The sequence below is a fragment of the Schistocerca nitens genome, chromosome 7 (assembly GCF_023898315.1).
Source record: "Schistocerca nitens isolate TAMUIC-IGC-003100 chromosome 7, iqSchNite1.1, whole genome shotgun sequence".
NCBI classification, from domain to species: Eukaryota; Metazoa; Arthropoda; class Insecta; order Orthoptera; family Acrididae; genus Schistocerca; species Schistocerca nitens.
In genome coordinates this window covers 85,163,502-85,183,422 of record NC_064620.1, presented here as the reverse complement: position 1 = coordinate 85,183,422, position 19,921 = coordinate 85,163,502, and the positions used below count along the sequence as shown (strand labels likewise).

General features: G+C 48.3%; 1 protein-coding gene and 1 non-coding gene across 2 annotated transcripts in view; one reads left to right on the top strand and one right to left on the bottom strand.

The window, feature by feature from the left end:
• LOC126194817 (transcription factor AP-2-beta) overlaps positions 1 to 19,921 on the top strand; it is a 420,874-nt gene that overhangs the window by 331,723 nt on the left and 69,230 nt on the right. The window lies entirely within an intron of this gene.
• On the bottom strand, positions 4,350 to 4,424 carry Trnal-caa (transfer RNA leucine (anticodon CAA)). Its single transcript has one exon. It is a non-coding gene; the product is annotated as a tRNA-Leu (tRNA).

The window sequence follows — 19,921 nt, the reverse complement described above, 5'->3', positions numbered from 1 at the left end:
GAAGGAGAAAACACATTCCTGGGGTCAGATACATCACATGATCACACTGACAGAACCACAGGCACATAGACACGGGCAACAGAGCATGCACAATGTCGGCACTAGTACACTGTATATCCACCTTTCGCAGCAATGCAGGCTGCTATTCTCCCATGGAGACGATCGTAGAGATGCTGGATGTAGTCCTGTGGAACGGCTTGCCATGCCATTTCCACCTGGCGCCTCAGTTGGACCAGCGTTCGTGCTGGACGTGCAGACCGCGTGAGACGACGCTTCATCCAGTCCCAAACATGCTCAATGGGGGACAGATGCGGAGATCTTGCTGGCCAGGGTAGTTGACTTACACCGTCTAGAGCACGTTGGGTGGCACGGGATACATGCGGACGTGCATTGTCCTGTTGGAACAGCAAGTTCCCTTGCCGGTCTAGGAATAGTAGAACGATGGATTCGATGACGGTTTGGATGTACCGTGCACTATTCAGTGTCCCCTCGACGATCACCAGTGGTGTACGGCCAGTGTAGGGGATCGCCCCCCAAACCATGATGCCGGGTGTTGGCCCTGTGTGCCTCGGTCGTATGCAGTCCTGATTGTGGCGCTCACCTGCACGGCGCCAAACACGCATACGACCATCATTGGCACCAAGGCAGAAGCGACTCTCATCGCTGAAGACGACACGTCTCCATTCGTCCCTCCATTCACGCCTGTCGCGACACCACTGGAGGCGGGCTGCACGATGTTGGGGCGTGAGCGGAAGACGGCCTAACGGTGTGCGGGACCGTAGCCCAGCTTCAAGGAGACGGTTGCGAATGGTCCTCGCCGATACCCCAGGAGCAACAGTGTCCCTAATTTGCTGGGAAGTGGCGGTGCGGTCCCCTACGGCACTGCGTAGGATCCTACGGTCTTGGCGTGCATCCGTGCGTCGCTGCGGTCCGGTCCCAGGTCGACGGGCACGTGCACCTTCCGCCGACCACTGGCGACAACATCGATGTACTGTGGAGACCTCACGCCCCACGTGTTGAGCAATTCGGCGGTACGTCCACCCGGCCTCCCGCATGCCCACTATACGCCCTCGCTCAAAGTCCGTCAACTGCACATACGGTTCACGTCCACGCTGTCGCGGCATGCTACCAGTGTTAAAGACTGCGATGGAGCTCCGTATGCCACGGCAAACTGGCTGACACTGACGGCGGCGGTGCACAAATGCTGCGCAGCTAGCGCCATTCGACGGCCAACACCGCGGTTCCTGGTGTGTCCGCTGTGCCGTGCGTGTGATCATTGCTTGTACAGCCCTCTCGCAGTGTCCGGAGCAAGTATGGTGGGTCTGACACACCGGTGTCAATGTGTTCTTTTTTCCATTTCCAGGAGTGTATTTTGCATTCCTCAAAGTCATAAAGTCATTCATTTCTAATACACGTATTAGATGTGGCGTGTGTGACCAGTAACTGATACACATGCAACAGTTGCATGTTTATCCGTCACTGGTCAGACGCGCCACATCTAATATGTATCTAGTGTATGACAAAGCCAGACGGCTGTTCTTACAATTGTCAGTTTTAATTATGAGTAATACTATTGGCTGCATATCATGATCAGCACGTAAAACGTAATAATACTACTGAAGAAGACCCATTTATACGGGTTGAAACCTGGGTCAAGAACTTTTGAGTAGCACCTTCCGGCCGGCCGGGGTGGCCGAGCGGGTCTAGGTGCTACAACCTGGAATCGCGCGACCGCTACGGTCGCAGGTTCGAATCCTGCCTCGGGCATGGATGTGTGTGATGTCCTTAGGTTAGTTAGGTTTAAGTAGTTCTAAGTTCTAGGGGACTGATGACCACAGATGTTAAGTCCCGTAGTGCTCAGAGCCATTTTTGAACCGCCTTCCGGAACTGGTGGCTGTTTTTATTCTGTATCTGTATACTAGATAGCGCCTTCTAGTGATACGTAGGGTTCTATTTATTACCAGAATGTGTTGCATTCGGAAACAGCAGATCACATTATTGTACTAATCCTTGTTAACCTGAGGCTTTGACCTTTCTTCCGCCCTCTCCTTTAATTATGCTAATGTGAAATAGTAACATGTTGCAAATTTCTCTCGAAAAAATCCTGTGGTGAACCTTTTCCGTAGTCAACAACGTCATCAGCGAAAATATTTTGTTGACACCCACCTACGTAGGGAGAAATGATCATCATAATAAAATAAGAGAAATCAGAGCTCGAACGGAAAGATTTAGGTGTTCCTTTTTCCCACGCGCCATTCGAGAGTGGAATGGTAGAGAAGTAGTATGAAAATGGTTCGATTAACCGTCTGCCGGGCACTTAAGTGTGAATTGCAGAGTAACCATGTAGATGTAGCTGTAGATGTAGATCAGGGTGATGTCTGACATACAGCTATAAATATATTGAGGACATCAGGTAAGGGTTTCCCTGTGCTTCATTTTGGGGACAGCTTATGTCATTTTTGTTCCTATTAGAGCTCCTATTTTGCGAGATGGCAAACGACACTTCTAAAGACTTTTTTCTTGCCTTTTTAAATTGGCGTTTCGCTCTAGACCATACTATCATGACACCATTTATTTCGAAGACATATCCATGTTTTTAAAAAAATCTTCGTAACACATCACCGTTAAATTTTCTCTAGTGCAAGTGCAATCATTTATATGAGACATAGACGGACCACTCATAATAGCGGCTGATTTGAGGTCCACACTAACATCTAAAGAATATTCTGAAGCCGTGACTTCCGTCTTTCATGGAAGCAACGCTATTCCGCGAATATGGAGATCGGTCATACTTCAGCATTGCTCTGATGACATTGCTCCCGTTTTCTTATGTGCTTTGCCTACCTGCACCTAATGAACAGCAACCTCACAGGCCGCAGAAGTTTCACTCCTGGTACTTCCCAATGCTTACCCCGACCTCCACCACCATCAAATGTACCTCTAAAAAAATATAGCTTACGTAGTTCCACATGCATATGATCTTAAAGTCGTTAGTTGAAGAAACATAGGTTCCTATTCATAAACTTATTCTTCTAATTTCGCTATACTGTTTCAATCATCCTATGGCATTTGTAAGAGGTAAGGCTTCAGGTCACCTCTTGAACCTCTCATTCAGCTGGTGGTAAACATAAAATCAGTCACATTTATTCAAAGGTAGACGCTTAACTCAGCAGTTCTCTCGGTGTACGAAGTCCAGACACTCGGAGAAGCTAATCAGCGGCTATATGAATACGTGGTCTGTTCTTTCAGGCATGTCCGAAAGAACAGATACCAAGCGGAATCCGGAGCAGTGATACATACGAGGGTGAGTGAAATGAAAACCTTAAATCTGTAATAACAAATCGAAATTTCGCGCCGTTATCCTGTAAGTTGGTAAGCGGGCTACAAACAGCGTGCAGAATGGCGTGTAGGTGGCAGCATAGTGCAGATGCACACATACCGTCGCAGTATCGGTATAAAGATGGCCGCCCCACTTGCGACTTGCACCAGGGAAGAACAGCGATCTGTTGTTCGGGTTTTGCGTAGCGGAGGTGTGAAACCTATTGAAATTCATCGACTGATGATGAAGGTTCAGTACCATGATGCATGTTTGTCACAGCAGCAAGTCTACGAATTGAGCAGGAAGTTCGCAAATGGTGTGACTTCAGTGGAAGATGCTCCTCGTCCAGGTCAGGCACAACGAGTTGTGACTCCACAGAACATTGCAGCAGTTGAAGCCATAGTGAAGGGAAACCGCCGAGTGACACTGAATGACACTGCAGCATGTTTACAGATCAGTCATGGGTCAGCACACCACATTGTGCATGATGTGCTCCAGTTTCACAAAGTGTCTGCGAGATGGGTGCCACGGCAGCTGACTCGTGAAATGAGAGAACAACGTGTTGATGCTTGTGAAGAACTTCTTCGGCGCTTTGAACGAGAAGGTGATGGCTTCCTTGCACGAATCGTTACTGGGTATGAAACCTGGGTTCACTTCCACCAACCGGAAACGAAGAGAGCGAGCAAGGAATGGCGCCATTCCTCATCACCAAAACCAAAGACGTTTCGAACAGAGCCATCAGCAGGGAAGGCTATGCTGACTCTCTTTTGGGACGAAAAATGGCGTTATTTTGGATCATTACATGCCTAGAGGGACCACTGTCACCAGTGCATCATACACAGATCTCCTAAAAAGTCATCTGCGGCCTGCAATCAAATCAAAGCGACGTGGATTGCTGTCAACATGTGTCCTTTTGCAACATGACAATGCAAGGCCCCACACTGCCTGTACAACAGTTGCAACAGAATGAGAATTTCACTCTGCAGCGGAGTGTGCGCTGATATGAAACTTCCTGGCAGATTAAAACTGTGTGCCCGACCGAGACTCGAACTCGGGACCTTTGCCTTTTGCGGGCAAGTGCTCTACCAACTGAGCTACCGAAGCACGACTCGCGCCCGGTACTCACAGCTTTACTTCTGCCAGTAGGTCCCGAGTTCGAGTCTCGGTCGGGCACACAGTTTTAATCTGCCAGGAAGTTTTTTAACAGTTGCAACAGTCACAGACCTGCATTTTGAGTGTCTTCCTCATCGATCATACTCACCTGAACTTGCCCCAAGTGATTTTCATATGTTTGGACCACTCAAAGACGGAATGGGAGGAAAGAAGTTCCGTTCTGATGAAGAGGTAGGCCACGCGCTGCATGAGTGGTTGCGCGGACTACCAAAAGAATTTTTTTCTGAAGGAATTTGTGCACTTTATAAGCGCTGGAGGACTTGCATTGAGTGTGGGGGAGATTATGTCGAAAAGTGATACAGCTTTGTACCACTTCTGCACAATAAATAATATTTAAAAAGATAGTTAAAGTTTTCATTTGACTCACCCTCGTATTATGTGAATCGAAGGTGGAGGGGGGAGAAAGAAGAGGGAAGGAACTCAAGATGTCAGCTGGATCGGGAAAGTTACATAGTACCCCTATGTATTACAGCTGCGGACTCTGCGCGGCGTCTGTTCTTTCAGACATGTCCTAAAGAACAGACACCACGCATTCATGTAACTGAGTCGCCTCGATGGGCCATGAATCCACCTCCTTCAGTGCCAAAACACAATCACGTATTCGACTTCCTTCAGGAATCTCAAAGCAGCGTTCTCAGAGTACATGGACGGCGTGGCTCTAGCGCACCGAGACAGTCCGCGCAATTCCGATAAACGCTGTGTCCGGGTGGCGCAGTGGTTAAAAAAGCAACTGGCCAGTAAGCAGGTACGAATCCTGGTCCGACACACATTTTCACTCGGGGCCGTTGACTCTGCACTGGTGCCGATCAGCTGACATCATGAGTTTCTTCCCTTTCCTTTCCTTTTCCCGTCTCCACCTTCAATTCACATAATACGCATTAGCTATGTTTGTGCTGTAAACGACGTCTGACCCAGTGAATCCCATTTGTACAGATACGTTCCATCCTTTGTGAATCTTGGTCTCTGTTTCGGCCTGTGCGGCAGTAGGGCACGCGTAATGTCAGACGGCGTCCGGCCGCAGGTGTTCCAGAGCGAGCAGCGCTACGAACGTTCCAGCGAATGAGTCACGCACCAGCCGGGCCAGCCGCTGCGTTTCCTGCGAGCACTTGCTTGCGCAAGCGAGCCTTCCGTGAGCGCCGCCCGCCGAGGTCGAGCGCGCTCGAAGAAATCTCGCGGCGGATGTGACGCGCACTTTTTCTCCCTCTGTCCGAGTCGTGTTTTCCCTTTATGTCGACCGTGAGAGCTTCCTGCGAGCGGGTGACCATGATCGAGTAAGCACACAGGCTCCCTTCGCGACGCGAGGCCTATGTATACTAGGTGTGATCACGTACAGCTGCGTCCACCAAGTTACCTTCTGAAGAGCGGACTGGCGGATGCTCAACTGAGTGATGCCACTGCGATCGTCACGCTGAACTGAAAGCTGGCTGTTGGTTCCGCAACCTCCCATCCTGACAGATACACTATCTGATGATAAATACCCGGAAAAATATTTGTCGACATTAATGTAGGGTCTGTCCACCCCTCGCCTCTATCACGGCTTGAACTCCACATCTACATTAACATATACAGGGTGAGCACTAAAAAAAAAGTAATAAAAATAAAAAAAGACAAACTATGGGGATATTCAGGGTGGTCCATTCCCCCCAGGGGGTCCACAACTCTTTTGTGGATACGTGCGTAGCGAGCACGGGACCCCGAGCTAATGTGGCCCTCCTTCCTTTCCGGGCTGCATACCTTCCTTTTCCGCATCCTTCCCTATCCCCCATCTTCGCCCCCCCCCCCTCCCTCCCCACACCTCCGGCTCTTTCCTTCCCTTTCTCCCCCTCTGGGAGTATGTTTTGTGCCTACGTCCGGAGACGGACGCTCGGAACTGTATCACGTTCTTTGCTTTCTCTGCTTGCAAGTCTTCGTCCTTCCTTTGTCCTTCTCTTTTCCTTACCTCTTCTCTTTGCCCTTTTCTCCGCTGCGGCGTTTGAGACCTCTCTTCCTTCCTTTCCCTTTGTTTTTTCCTTTACTCTTTTTTCCTCCCTGTGCGTGTCTGAAGGCCGACCCACACATTTCCACGCATAGCCCGTGATGGGGTAACGCGTAATTCCCCGCCCTGGGTAGACAGGTAGGACACGTACGTACCCCCTGGTAACGGCCAGGCCCAGGGAGCGGTGATTACCCGAGCTGATACCTTCCGAAAGTGCCGATTGGTCCCTCCGTCCGTTTCTCGGGAGGTGTGACCTGAGGTGTGAACAATCACCTAAGGCGGGAGTGCCCTCAGAGAGGGCCCCCACAAGGAAAGAGCGCGCCATCGGAGACGCCAGTAATCATGGGGGATACTTTCGCAATGGTTTCCTCTTCTTCCACTATGTCTGCTCACAAGCGTAAGTTCAATAAGTCTCAGCCACAGACAGTCCATCCATTGTTGCCACAGTTCCTTGGTGTTTCTCGGTCTGACGAAGGTCACGACTTCTCCACGGTCAACCCTTTCATTATTCAGAAACGTGTCGACGCAATTGCAGGTCCTGTAATGTCTTGTTCCAGATTACCAAATGGCACCTTGTTGTTAGAAACAGTCAGTGCCCTCCAGGCACAAAAATTGCTGCGTTCTTCACTGCTACACACCTTCCCTGTCCCGGTGGAACTGCACCGTACTTTAAATTCATCACGTGGGGTCGTTTATACACGCTCCCTCGACGGATTGTCCGACGAGGAAATTCAACACTACCTGTCTGACCAGGGCGTGACGGCTGTTCATAGAGTCATGAAAAGGGTTGACACGAACATCATTCCAACCCGCACTGTCTTCTTGACCTTTGACAAAGTTCAACCCCCATCGAAAATCAAAGCAGGCTATGAGATAATTTCCGTTCGCCCTTACGTCCCAAACCCTACGAATTGCTATCGGTGTCAGCGGTTCAATCACACCTGCCAGTCCTGTTCCAATCCGGCCAAATGTGTTACGTGTGGCAAGGATGCCCATGACGGTGCTTGTCCACCCCCATCCCCTCATTGCATCAACTGTATGGGTGACCACGCTGCTTCCTCTCGAGATTGCCCCATTCTTAAAGAAGAAAAGCTCATTCAGGAAATCATAGCTGCTCGAAAATTATTCGCCAGTCGACAGCCCACCGTGCCTCAGACAGGAAAATACAGCACTGTCCTTGCTTCTCCTCAGCCAACAAAGGAGGCGGCCACGCAGACTTGTGACCTCACCTTCAGTGCCACAGTCGTCAGATCGGCCAGCGCAAAGATCGCCCGTTCAACCTCACCACTTTCGCCTGCCCACTCTATGGCTCACCCTTCATCGGGTTCTGCTAAATCTCGAGCCCAAAAATCAGACACCAAGACTTCGAAAAAAGAGCATACTCGTGAAGATTTTTTACGCACCCCAACTTCACACCATCGGTTCCTCCTTCATCTAAACATCATGTTTACAAGAAGGCTAATAAGAAACCCGGTTCATCTCCTTCTCTGCCAAGGCGTGTCTCATCTACAGCACCACCTGGCGGAAATCGCCCTCGGCCGTCTTCTGTGTCGCCGAGGCGCACTGCTGGCGGCAGATCAACCGGCCGATCGCTGGTGGCAGGAGCTGCTCCTGAACAACCTATGGATCAGGATCTTCTGCCTTCGGCTGAATGCCATTCCATGCTGTCGGTCGCAAGCTCTGAGCAGTCGTTGAGTTGACGTCAACCTTGGTCACATTCCTCCATTTTCTGTTCACTCTATGTCCATTATCCACTGAAATATCCGCGGCATACGAGCCAATCGGGATGAATTGTCGATCCTCTTACGATCCTACTCGCCGGTCATCTTCTGTCTTCAGGAAACAAAGCTGCGTCCCTATGACCGCTTTGTTCTCCCCCATTTTCAGTCCGTCCGATTTGATCTCCCCTCTGTTGAAGGCACTCCAGCACATGGAGGACTCATGATTCTTCTCCATGATACTCTCCATTATCGCCCAATCCCCTTAAACAGTTCCTTCCAAGCTGTCACTGTCCGTCTTTCCCTTTCGGGATATACCTTTTCTCTTTGTACTGTATACATTCCATCGTCCACACCAATGGCACGAGCTGATCTCCTTCATCTTCTTGGTCAGCTTCCACCCCCCTATTTGCTGGTTGGAGACTTCAATGCCCACCACACGCTTTGGGGATCTCCACATCCTTGTCCACGTGGCTCACTATTGCTAGACGTCTTCCACCAAGCGGATCTAGTTTGCTTCAACACTGGGGTCCCTACATTTTTGTCTGACTCCACGACAAATTTCTCTCATTTGGACCTTTCGGTCGGTACTGTTCCGCTAGCTCGGCGCTTCGAATGGTTCGCCCTTGATGATACACACTCGAGTGACCACTTTCCATGTGTCCTTAGACTGCAGCCTCAACTGCCATATATGCGGCCGCGACGCTGGAAGTTTGCCCAAGCCGATTGGACACTTTTTTCGTCTCTAGCGACATTCGATCACCGTCACTTCCCTAGCGTCGACGATGAGGTCACACATATTACAGACGTTATTCTTACAGCTGCGGAACGTTCAATACCACGCACCTCCGAATTGCCCCGGCGCCCCCCAGTTCCTTGGTGGAACGAGGCATGCCGTGACGCAGTACGTGAGCGGCGACGTGCTCTTCGCGTTTTCCGCCACCATCCTACTTTGGCCAACTGTATCCGCTATAAGCAGTTCCATGCGCGATGCCGTCGCGTCATCCGCGATAGCAAGAAGGCAAGCTGGAAATTCTTTATTAGCTCATTTAACACCTTCACTCCCTCCTCGGAATTTTGGAGTCGGATTCGAAGGTTATCAGGCGCGCCTAGTTTCTCCCCGGTCTCTGGGCTCACTGTCGCGCGTGATCCATTAGTGGACCCCGTCGCAATTTCTAACTCATTGGGTCAACACTTTGCTGGGATTTCGAGCTCTTCAAATTACCCGCCAGCGTTTCTCCCGAAGAAACGTGCAGCGGAAGTGCAACCTCTTGCTTTCTTCTCTCAAAATCGCGAAAACTATAATACTGTTTTCTCCATGCGGGAACTCCAACATGCACTCTCTTCTTCTCTCTCATCCGCCCCAGGACCGGATGGTATCCACATCCAAATGTTGCTGCATTTATCAACCCATAGTCTGCGTTACCTCCTTCGCCTTCATAATCGAATTTGGACCGACAGTACTTTTCCCAGATGATGGCGGGAAGCTATCGTCGTTCCTGTTCCGAAACCTGGAAAGGACAAACATCTCCCCTCTAGCTATGGCCCCATTTCTCTCACGAGTAGTGTATGTAAGGTTTTGGAGCGTATGGTGAATTGCCGTTTAGCTTGGTGGCTGGAGTCCCGCAGTCTTTTAACACCTGCCCAATGCGGTTTCCGAAAGCATCATTCTGCAGTTGACCATCTTGTTGCTCTCTCCACTTATATCATGAACAATTTTCTCCGGAAATGCCAAACAGTAGCAATATTTTTTGATCTGGAGAGAGCATACGATACCTGTTGGAGGACAGGCATCCTCCGCACACTGTTCTCTTGGGGCTTTCGAGGTCGGCTGCCCCTTTTTCTTCCCGAATTTATGGCAGAGCGCACATTTAGAGTGCGGGTGAACACTACTCTCTCCCATACTTTCTCCCAAGAAAACGGGGTACCCCAGGGCTCCGTGCTAAGTGTTGTACTGTTTGCCATTGCCATAAATCCAATTATGGATTGTCTCCTTCCTGATGTCTCGGGCTCCCTCTTTGTGGACGATTTTGCGATCTACTACAGCTCTCAACGGACCAGCCTTCTTGAACGACGTCTTCAAGGATGTCTCGATCGCCTCCACTCTTGGAGCATCGAAACCGGCTTCCGTTTTTCTCCCAGTAAGACCGTTTGTGTTAATTTTTGGCGACGTAAGGAGTTTCTTCCACCCTCCTTACATCTAAGACCTGTCAACCTTCCGTTTTCGGACGTCGCTAAATTCTTGGGTCTTATGTTTGACAGAAAACTGTGCTGATCCTCCCACGTTTCCTATCTTTCGGCTCGCTGTCTGCGATCCCTCAACACCCTCCGTGTCCTGAATGGTACCTCCTGGGGAGCGGACCGAGTGGTCCTTCTCCGCCTCTATTGCGCCTTAGTGCGCTCGAAAGTGGACTATGGAAGCATAGTTTACTCCTCTGCTCGGCCGTCTATTCTTCGGCGTCTCGACTCTATCCACCACCGTGGATTACGTTTAGTGTCTGGAGCTTTTTACACCAGCCCTGTGGAAAGCCTTTATGCTGAGACTGCTGAACCTCCGCTGTCCAATCGGCGAGCTGCCCTAAGTCGTTATGCTAGCCATTTGTCTTCCATGCCTGCTAATCCGACCCATGACATTTTTTTCGACGCCTCCTTGGATGTAGGGTATGCAGGCCGGCCTTCCTCCCTACTACCACCGGGAGTCCGCTTCCATCAACTGCTCCATTCTCTTTCCTTCCGCTTTCCTAAAACCTTCTTGACAACTTGGGGTACAGCATCACCTTGGTTCTGTCCCCGGATCTGCCTGCTCAGTGACCTTTGTCAATTTCCCAAGGATTGTACCCCTTCACTTGTTTATCGTCGGGTATTTGCTGCTCTATGTGCACAAATGAAGGAAGCCACATTTATTTACACTGATGGCTCGAAAACATCGTTAGGTGTAGGGAGTGCCTATATTGTTGGCGACACCCCAAATCGATTTCGGCTTCCCTACCAGTGTTCGGTTTATACTGCGGAGCTTTACGCTGTTCTCCAGGCTGTCCAATACATCCGCCGCCATCAGCGGATACAGTATGTTATCTGTTCAGAGTCTCTCAGCTCTCTCCTCAGTCTCCAAGCTCTCTACCCTGTCCACCCTCTGGTTCACCGGATTCAGGACTGCCTGCGCTTGCTCCATTTGGGGGGCGTCTCGGTGGTTCCTCTGGCTCCCAGGACATGTTGGTATCTGTGGAAATGGGGCGGCCGATATAGCGGCCAAGGCTGCAGTCTCTCTTATTCGGCCAGCTATTCGATCGATTCCCTTCGCCGATCTACGGAGCGTTTTATGTCGTCGTTCTTTTATGGCACGCACATTGGTCGACACTTCCCCATAATAAATTGCGGGACGTGAAAGCTCTTCCCTGTGCTTGGACCTCTTCCTCACGAACGCGTCGTCGGGAGGAGGTAATTTTAACTAGACTCCGGATAGGGCACTGTCTTTTTAGCCATCGACATATTTTAAACGGCGATCCTCCCCCATTCTGTTCCCACTGCTCTCAGCTGTGGACGGTAAGACACCTTTTAATTGAGTGCCCCTATTTTACTCCGTTACGCGCCCGTCTACAGCTGTCGCCTGATATATCGTCCATTTTAGCAGATGACACGCGCTCGGCCAATCGCGTTCTCGAGTTTATTAGTGCCAGTGAGATGACGTCAGTCATTTGAAGCTTTTTTTGGGGACAACCAACCCCTTTCTGTAGTGGATTTTTAAGCTTTCCTTCTGCTTTTAGTTTCTCCAATTTTTTTGAGTTTTGGTCACATTGCTGCTGGTTTCCATTTCCGTTTTTTACCGTTTCCTAAGTCGCGGACCGGGCGCTAATGACCATAGCAGTTTTGCGCCCTAAAACAAAAAAAACAAAAAACAAAAAAACGGTGGTCCATTGATCGTGACCGGGTCAAATATCTCACGAAATAAGCGTCAAACGAAAAAATTACAAAGAACGAAATTTGTCTAGCTTGAATGGGGAAACCAGATGGCGCTATGGTTGGCCCGCTAGATGGCGCTGCCATAGGTCAAACGGGTATCAACAGCGATTTTTAAAATAGGAACCCCCATTTTTATTACATATTCGTGTAGTACGTAAAGAAATATGAATGTTTTAGTTGGACCACTTTTTTCACTTAGTGATAGATGGCGCTGTAATAGTCACAACCGTATGGCTCACAATTTTAGACGAACAGTTGGTAAGAGGTAGGTTTTTTAAATTAAAATACAGCACGTAGGTACGTTTGAACATTTTATTACGGTTGTTCCAATGTGATACATGTACCTTTGTGAACTTATCATTTCTGAAAACGCGTGCTGTTACAGCATGATTACCTGTATATACCACATTATTGCAATAAATGCTCAAAATGATATCCGTCAACCTCAATGCATTTGGCAATACGTGTAACGACATTCCTCTCAACAGCGAGTAGTTTGTCTTCCGTAATGTTCGCACATGCATTGACAATGCGCTGACGCATGTTCTCAGGCGTTGTCGGTGGATCACGATAGCAAATATCCTTCAACTTTCCCTACAGTAAGAAATCCGGGGACGTCAGATCCGGTGAACGTGCGGGCCATGGTATGCTGCTTCGACGACCAATCCACCTGTCATGAAATATGCTAGTCAATATCGCTTCAACAGCACGCGAGGTATGCGCCAGACATCCATCATGTTGGAAGTACATCGCCATTCTGTCATGCAGTGAAACATCTTGCGGTAACATCGGTAGAACATTACGTAGGAAATCAGCATACATTGCACCATTTAGATTGCCTTCGATAAAATGGCGGCCAATTATCCTTCCTCCCATAATGCCGCACCATACATTAACCCGCCAAGGTCGCTGATGTTCCACTTGTGGCAGCCATCGTGGATTTTCCTTTGTCCAATAGTGCAAATTATGCCGGTTTACGTTACCGCAGTTGGTGAATGACGCTTCGTCGCTAAATAGAACGCGTTCAAAAATCTGTCATCGTTCCGTAATTTCTCTTGTGCCCAGAGGCAGAACTGTACATGAAATTCAAATTCGTCGCCATGCAATTTCTGGTGCATAGAAATACGGTACGGGTGCAGTCGATGTTGATGTAGCATTCTCAACACCGACATCTTTGAGATTCCCGATTCTCGTGCAATTTGTCTGCTAATGATGTGCCGATTAGCCGCGACAGCAGCTTTAACACCTACTTGGGCATCATCATTGGTTGCAGGTCGTGGTTGACGTTTCACATGTGGCCGCACAGTTCCTGTTTCCTTAAATAAAGGAACTATCCGGCGAACGGTCCGGACACTTGGATGATGTCGTCCAGGATACCGAGCAGCACACATAGCACACGCCCGTTGGGTATTTTGATCAATAGCCATACATCAACACGATATCGACCATTTCCGCAATTGGTAAACGGCCCATTTTAACATGGGTAATGTATCACGAAGCAAATACCGTCCGCACTGGCGGAATGTTACGTGATACCACGTACTTATATTTTTGTGACTACTACAGCGCCATCTATCACAAAGCGAAAAAAGTGGTTCAACTAAAACACTCATATTTCGTTACGTACTACACGAAGATGTAATAAAAAATGAGGGTTCCTATTTTTACAAAAAACCAGTTGATATCCGTTTGGCCTATGGCACCGCCATCTAGCGGGCCAACCATAGCGCCATCTGGTTTCCCCGTTCAAGCTAGACGAGTTTCGTTCTTTGTAGTTTTCTCGTTTGATGCTTATTTCGTGAGATATTTGGCCCGGTCACTATCAGTGGACCACACTGTATTCCTGACTGGAAATGGAGGAGGAATACTTGGCCGGAAATGCATCGCTAGCACAGTAGATGGCGCTAACGGATGATGGTTCCTTTGACCACATGCTATGTGTTCCTTGTGTATTGCAGTTTGTGTGACCAACAATTAGTACTGTAAGCAACAGAATGGTTCGGTATTCATCTCGGGAACAAGCCGAGATGGTGTTTGTGTATGGCCATTCAGATGGGAACGGTCGAGAGGCAGTACCACTATACCAAAACAAGTACCCTCACAGACACCAACCACATCACACAACATTTCAAGCCCTTTTTGAGCGTGTGTGTGATCATGGGACCATTGAGACAGACAAACGAGCAGGCAGGCGGCGGACTGCGCGTACACAAGATTTGGAGCTCATACTACGGTTCGTCTCAATATCCTGTAGAACTTGATGCCGCAAATCTGGTGTACGCAGAGTCAGCCGCCTCTCTGCACGTTCGTCTGTCTGAAAGGGCCCATTATCACACAAACGTACAAAAAGGGCTTGAAATGTTGTGTGATGTGATTGATACACTACTGGCCGTTAAAATTACTACACAAGAAGAAATGCAGTTGATAAACGGGTATTCATTGGACAAATATATTATACTAGAACTGACATGTGATTACATTTTCACGAAATTTGGGTGCATAGATCTAGAGAAATCAGTACCCAGAACAACCACCTCTGGCCGTAATAACGGCCTTGATATGCCTGGGCGTTGAGTCAAACAGACCTTGGATGACGTGAACAGGTACAGCTGCCCAAGCAGCTTCAACACGATACCACAGTTCGTCAACAGTAGTGACTGCCGTATTGTGACGAGCCAGTAACTCGGCCACCATTGACCAGACGTTTTCAATTGGTGAGAGATCTGGAGAATGTGCTGGCCACGGCAGCTGTCGAACATTTTCGGTATCCAGAAAGGCCCGTACGGGACCTGCAACATGCGGTCGTGCATTATCCTGCTGAAATGTAGGGTTTCGAAGGGATCCAATGAAGGGTAGAGCCACCGGTCGTAACACATCTGAAATGTAACATTCACTGTTCAAAGTGCCGTCAATGCGAACAAGAGGTGACCGAGACGTGTAACCGTTGGCACCCCATACCATCACGCCGGGTAATACGCCAGTATGGCGATGACGAATAAACGCTTCCAGTGTGCGTCCACCGCGATGTCGCCAAACACGGATGTGACCATCATGATGCTGTAAACAGAACCTGGATTAATCCGAAAAAATGACGTTTTGCCACTCGTGCACCCAGGTTCGTCATTGAGTACACCATCGCAGGCGCTCCAGTCTGTGATGCAGCGTCAAGGGTAGCCGCAGCCATGGTCTCCGAGACGATGGTCCATGCTGCTGCAAACGTCGTCGAACTGTTCGTGCAGATGGTTGTTGTCTTGCAAACGTCCCCATCTGTTGACTCTGGTATCGAGACGTGGCTGCACGAGCCATTACAGCCATGCGGATAAGATGCCTGTCATCTCGAGTGCTAGTGATACGAGGCCGTTGGGATCCAGCACGGCGTTCCGTATTACCCTCCTGAACCCACCGATTCCATATTCTGCTAACAGTCATTGGATCTCGACCAACGCGAGCAGCAATGTCGCAATACGATAAACCGCATTCGCGATAGGCTGCAATCCGACCTTTATGAAAGTCGGAAACGTGATGGTACGCATTTCTCCTCCTTACACGAGGCATCACAACAAAGTTTCACCAGGTATCGCCGGTCAACTGCTGTTTGTATATGAGAAATCGTTTGGAAACTTCCTCATGTCAGTACGTTGTAGGTGTCGCCACCGGCGCCAACCTTGTGTGAATGCTCTGAGAAGCTAATCATTTACATATCAGAGCCTCTTTTTCCTGTCGGTTAAATATCGCGTCTGTAGCACGTCATCTTGGTGGTGTAGCAATTTTAGTGGCCAGTAGTGTACTTTGGCGGGAGTAGAATCGTGCTATAGTCAACTTCAAATGCCGGTTCTCTAAATTGAGTCAGTAGTGTTCCTCGAAAAGAATGTCGTCTTCCTTCCTGGGATTCCCATTTCAATTCCCGAAGAATCTCCGTAATATTTGCGTACTGTTGAACCTACCGGTAACAAATATGGCTGTCCGCCTCTGAATTGCTTCGATGTCCTCCTTCGATTCGACCTGGTGCGGATCCTAAATACTCGAGCAGTATTCAAGAATAGGTCGCACTAGTGTCCCATTTACAGATGAACCGCACTTTCCTAAAATTGTCCCAGCAAACCGAAATAGACTATTCGTCTACCCTCCTACAACCATTACATGCTCGTTCCATTTCATATCGCTTTGGAGAGTTACGCTCAAATATTTAGGCAGGAATCACTGTGTCAAGCAGCACACGACTAATGCTATGTTCGAACATTTCGGATTTATTTTTCCTACTCATCTGCATTAAGTTACAATTTTCTACATTTAGAACTAGCTGCCATTCATCACACCAACTAGAAATTTTGTCTAAGTCATCTTGTATCGCCGGCCGCTGTGGCAGAGCGGTTCTAGGCGCTTCTGTCCGGAACCGCGCTGCTGCTACGGTCGCAGGTTGTAATCCTGCCTCGGGCATGGATGTGTGTAGTGTCATTACGTTAGCTAGGTTTAAGTAGTTCTAAGTCTAGGGGACTGATGACCCCAGATGTTAAGTCCCGTAGTGCTTAGAGCCATTTGAACCATACCACACAATCATTAGCAAGTGGCTTAGATTTATGTCCACCCTGCCCGCCAGATCATTTAGGTATAGAGAAAATAATAGCGGTCCTATCCCACTTCCCTGACGATACTCTTGTCGCTGATGAACACCCGTCGCGGAGGACAACGTATTCTGGTCTGTTACCTAAGACGTTTTCGAGCCACTCACATTTCTAGGAACCTATTCCATATGCACGTACCTTCGTTAACGGCGTGCAATGGGGATGCGGTGTCCAAAGCTTTTCGGAAATCTAGAAACATCGAATATGGTACCTGTTCGTGGCCCTGTCAGTGAGATACCTGAATGCCTGCGAAGTAATGGTAGCCCAGTCTTCCTCAAAAGCCGAAACCATTTCAGGAATGTTATTGTTCACAAACCACTGGTTCACAGATGCTGCTTTATGACAGCCTGAATTGTCCTGCTGTACAACCATCGTCTCCGAACTGTTCCTCTGCTGTGCACAGCACATAGTGCTGTAATATGTTCATATCCTTCTGCGTTTAGAGTTTTCTTAAGGGCAGTAAGGGAACCACACCCTAAACACGCAAAACACCCCCTCACCGTAACACCACCTTATTTGGACTTCACTACTGGCACTACACACGATGATAGGCAATGTTCTTAGTCATCCATAGTCACTCTTTACACCACCTCAAGCATCGCTTTGCTTTGCCTGCTGAAAGATGTGCTTTTTGAGTTACAAATGTTAACTGTATAGTGCCCTTGACTGTGAAGAGAATGTATTGACCTTTGTCTGCTGTAATGATGATATAGTGGTGGTGGTGGTGGTGATGAAATTATTATGGGACCATAGTGGGGTGGGAGATTGGTAATGGAGGAGGGGGGGGGGGGGCGGACCTTAACATTTCCATGCGACTGATTATCAACCACAACAATATCACAAGCACTCACATCAGGGGACTCTCGGGAGATGTTTGGCGATATTGGCACAAAGCTTGGTCATCAGCAAATTGGCATCCTCATGTCTCCTCTTGCTTCTCGGATGCTGACAGTGAAAATTACATCCACAACCAGAATTCTAATCGACTAACTCAGAATCAAGTACGTTAGCGACCTCAGCTTCGAAGCCGATCTGCACATTCTACTACACCTCTCATTAGTTACGATAGCTCAACAGGATACGAATGTGGGAAAAAATCAGCAGGAGCGCACAGCAGCATCTTTCTTCCATACTGCCCTGACTGATTTTAGGAAACGAAACAAAATCTAAATCTTGTTAACCGGACTGGTACTGGTCCCAATTTCTCACGCGTGCGAGTTCAGTGCCTCTGCTGTTGTGCCAAGTTGCTGACTAATTTGTTCCGTCCGTCTGTTGGCCAATCAGCTGTGGTGTCGTTCATCGCCCACGTGATCGTTTATCGCGTGACATGGGCTGAATCCAAAATGCACTCATCATTTGTGTTTAGAAAATTGTGAAATCTTGTGAACTGAAAGGTGACAAGATTTGACCGTTTGCTTCGTTTTCACAACCAGTGAGATAAGGGACGTTAAGAGTGTGTGTGTGTGTGTGTGTGTGTGTGTGTGTGTGTGTGTGTGTGTGTGTGTGTGTATGTGTGTTTACTACTCAGTCATTCTGCGTATGCCAATTTACAACGGCTACATCTCTGACTATAATTTCATCCTCGTACACATGACAAAAAGTGGTACATAATGATAATGTGACAATGGATATTAATCCTCTGCGAAACATTCCAGAACATGCTTTGCCTTAGCCGTCCTCCGATCCGTGTGTGTGAAGTTGGTAGGGAGCGGTTCTGCGCAATAGTGTTATCTTCGTATCGTTTTGGATGAAAATGAGTATAAACGGAAAGGAGATGCTACATCCTGACGCCGACAAATAGCTGCTACTCTCAATAGCACCAAGTTCCTCCACTGAAATTATCTTCCTCGTCGCACAGAATGACTCACGCTCTTTCCAAGAAACAATGCGGGCAGATTTGGAACTGACCGCACCCTAGTGATCAGGAACTGTATGTTATTGCCCCCACCAAATGCTGCTGGCGATAATTTCTTCCACCTCAACAATTTGAAGTCCAACACATCAAAGTAAGATACCTGATATCATCCCTAACCAGAGACAGGCAATGGCAAACCTAAAGAATGTAATGTTCCATACACTGTCACCAAGCTCAGTCGCAGGCACGAGAACACAGTGCTCATACGTATAACGACAAACTTTCTTACCTGAACTTCCGTTCTCTGTATTTAAAGCGAGAGCCCAGTTCACATAAATACTTTCAATATTCGGACTCTGTAACATCAAAAGTGATATTACAAACTCAGTCTTATACTTTCCAATGGCCACAACTCACCTGCAACGACCGACTGGCTTACAGCCAGAAAAATTTCCTTACAATGATCAATATTTTCGCGAGCTTGGCTTATCTAGGTTTTTCGTCTGCTAACCAAAAGTGCGAAAGTGGTTTAGAAGTTTTACGGGAGTGTAGGAATGCAGCATATCCTTAGGCGCATCTATCCATCCACAACATTTCTGATTTCGTATGAGAACCAATTTAGTACTTGCGGACAATCTTCCACAGTAGTGGTTGTAGAGAAACGCATTACCCTCAAAAAGCACACGAGCTGCTTCAAAATACTTGTAATGGCATGGCGTCTTCAACTTTTCGTACGCACTAACGTCAATTTTAGAAAAATCTGAATTACTTGTTCTTATTCTTGGATCCTCCTTTCTTCAAATTAACTATGGTACAGACGTCATCGTCGAAAGGGAACGCAGTATTCAGAGCGCAACTTAGCCACGAATTTCTCAAATGGTGTATCAGCCTTGCAATTCGACGACAATATGTAATGATCTTTCACAGTTTCTTCTCCCCGCCCCTCTCTCGTCTCATCTGTATCGTCTCGTCTCGTCTCTCTCTCTCTCTCTATCTCTCTCCCCCCCCCCCCCCCCTCTCTCTCTCTCTCTCTCTCTCTCTCTCTCTCTTTACGTCAGTATCTTCTTGTGTTAGGATGGGTGCACATTTAGAATTCACATAGTATGACAGTCACCGAATAGACGGCTTGGCTTACTTGATTTTACGAGTATATGACAGTGCTAAGCACCTAGATAACAGCAGAAAAACTGGTAACATTTACGCTGCATGGAGTGACAGAATTCAGGTCGCCTTGGAGTGTTACGGAACTGGCATTCAAGCTTCGTTCCATCGAGAAGTTTAAAACATGCATGTACAGAC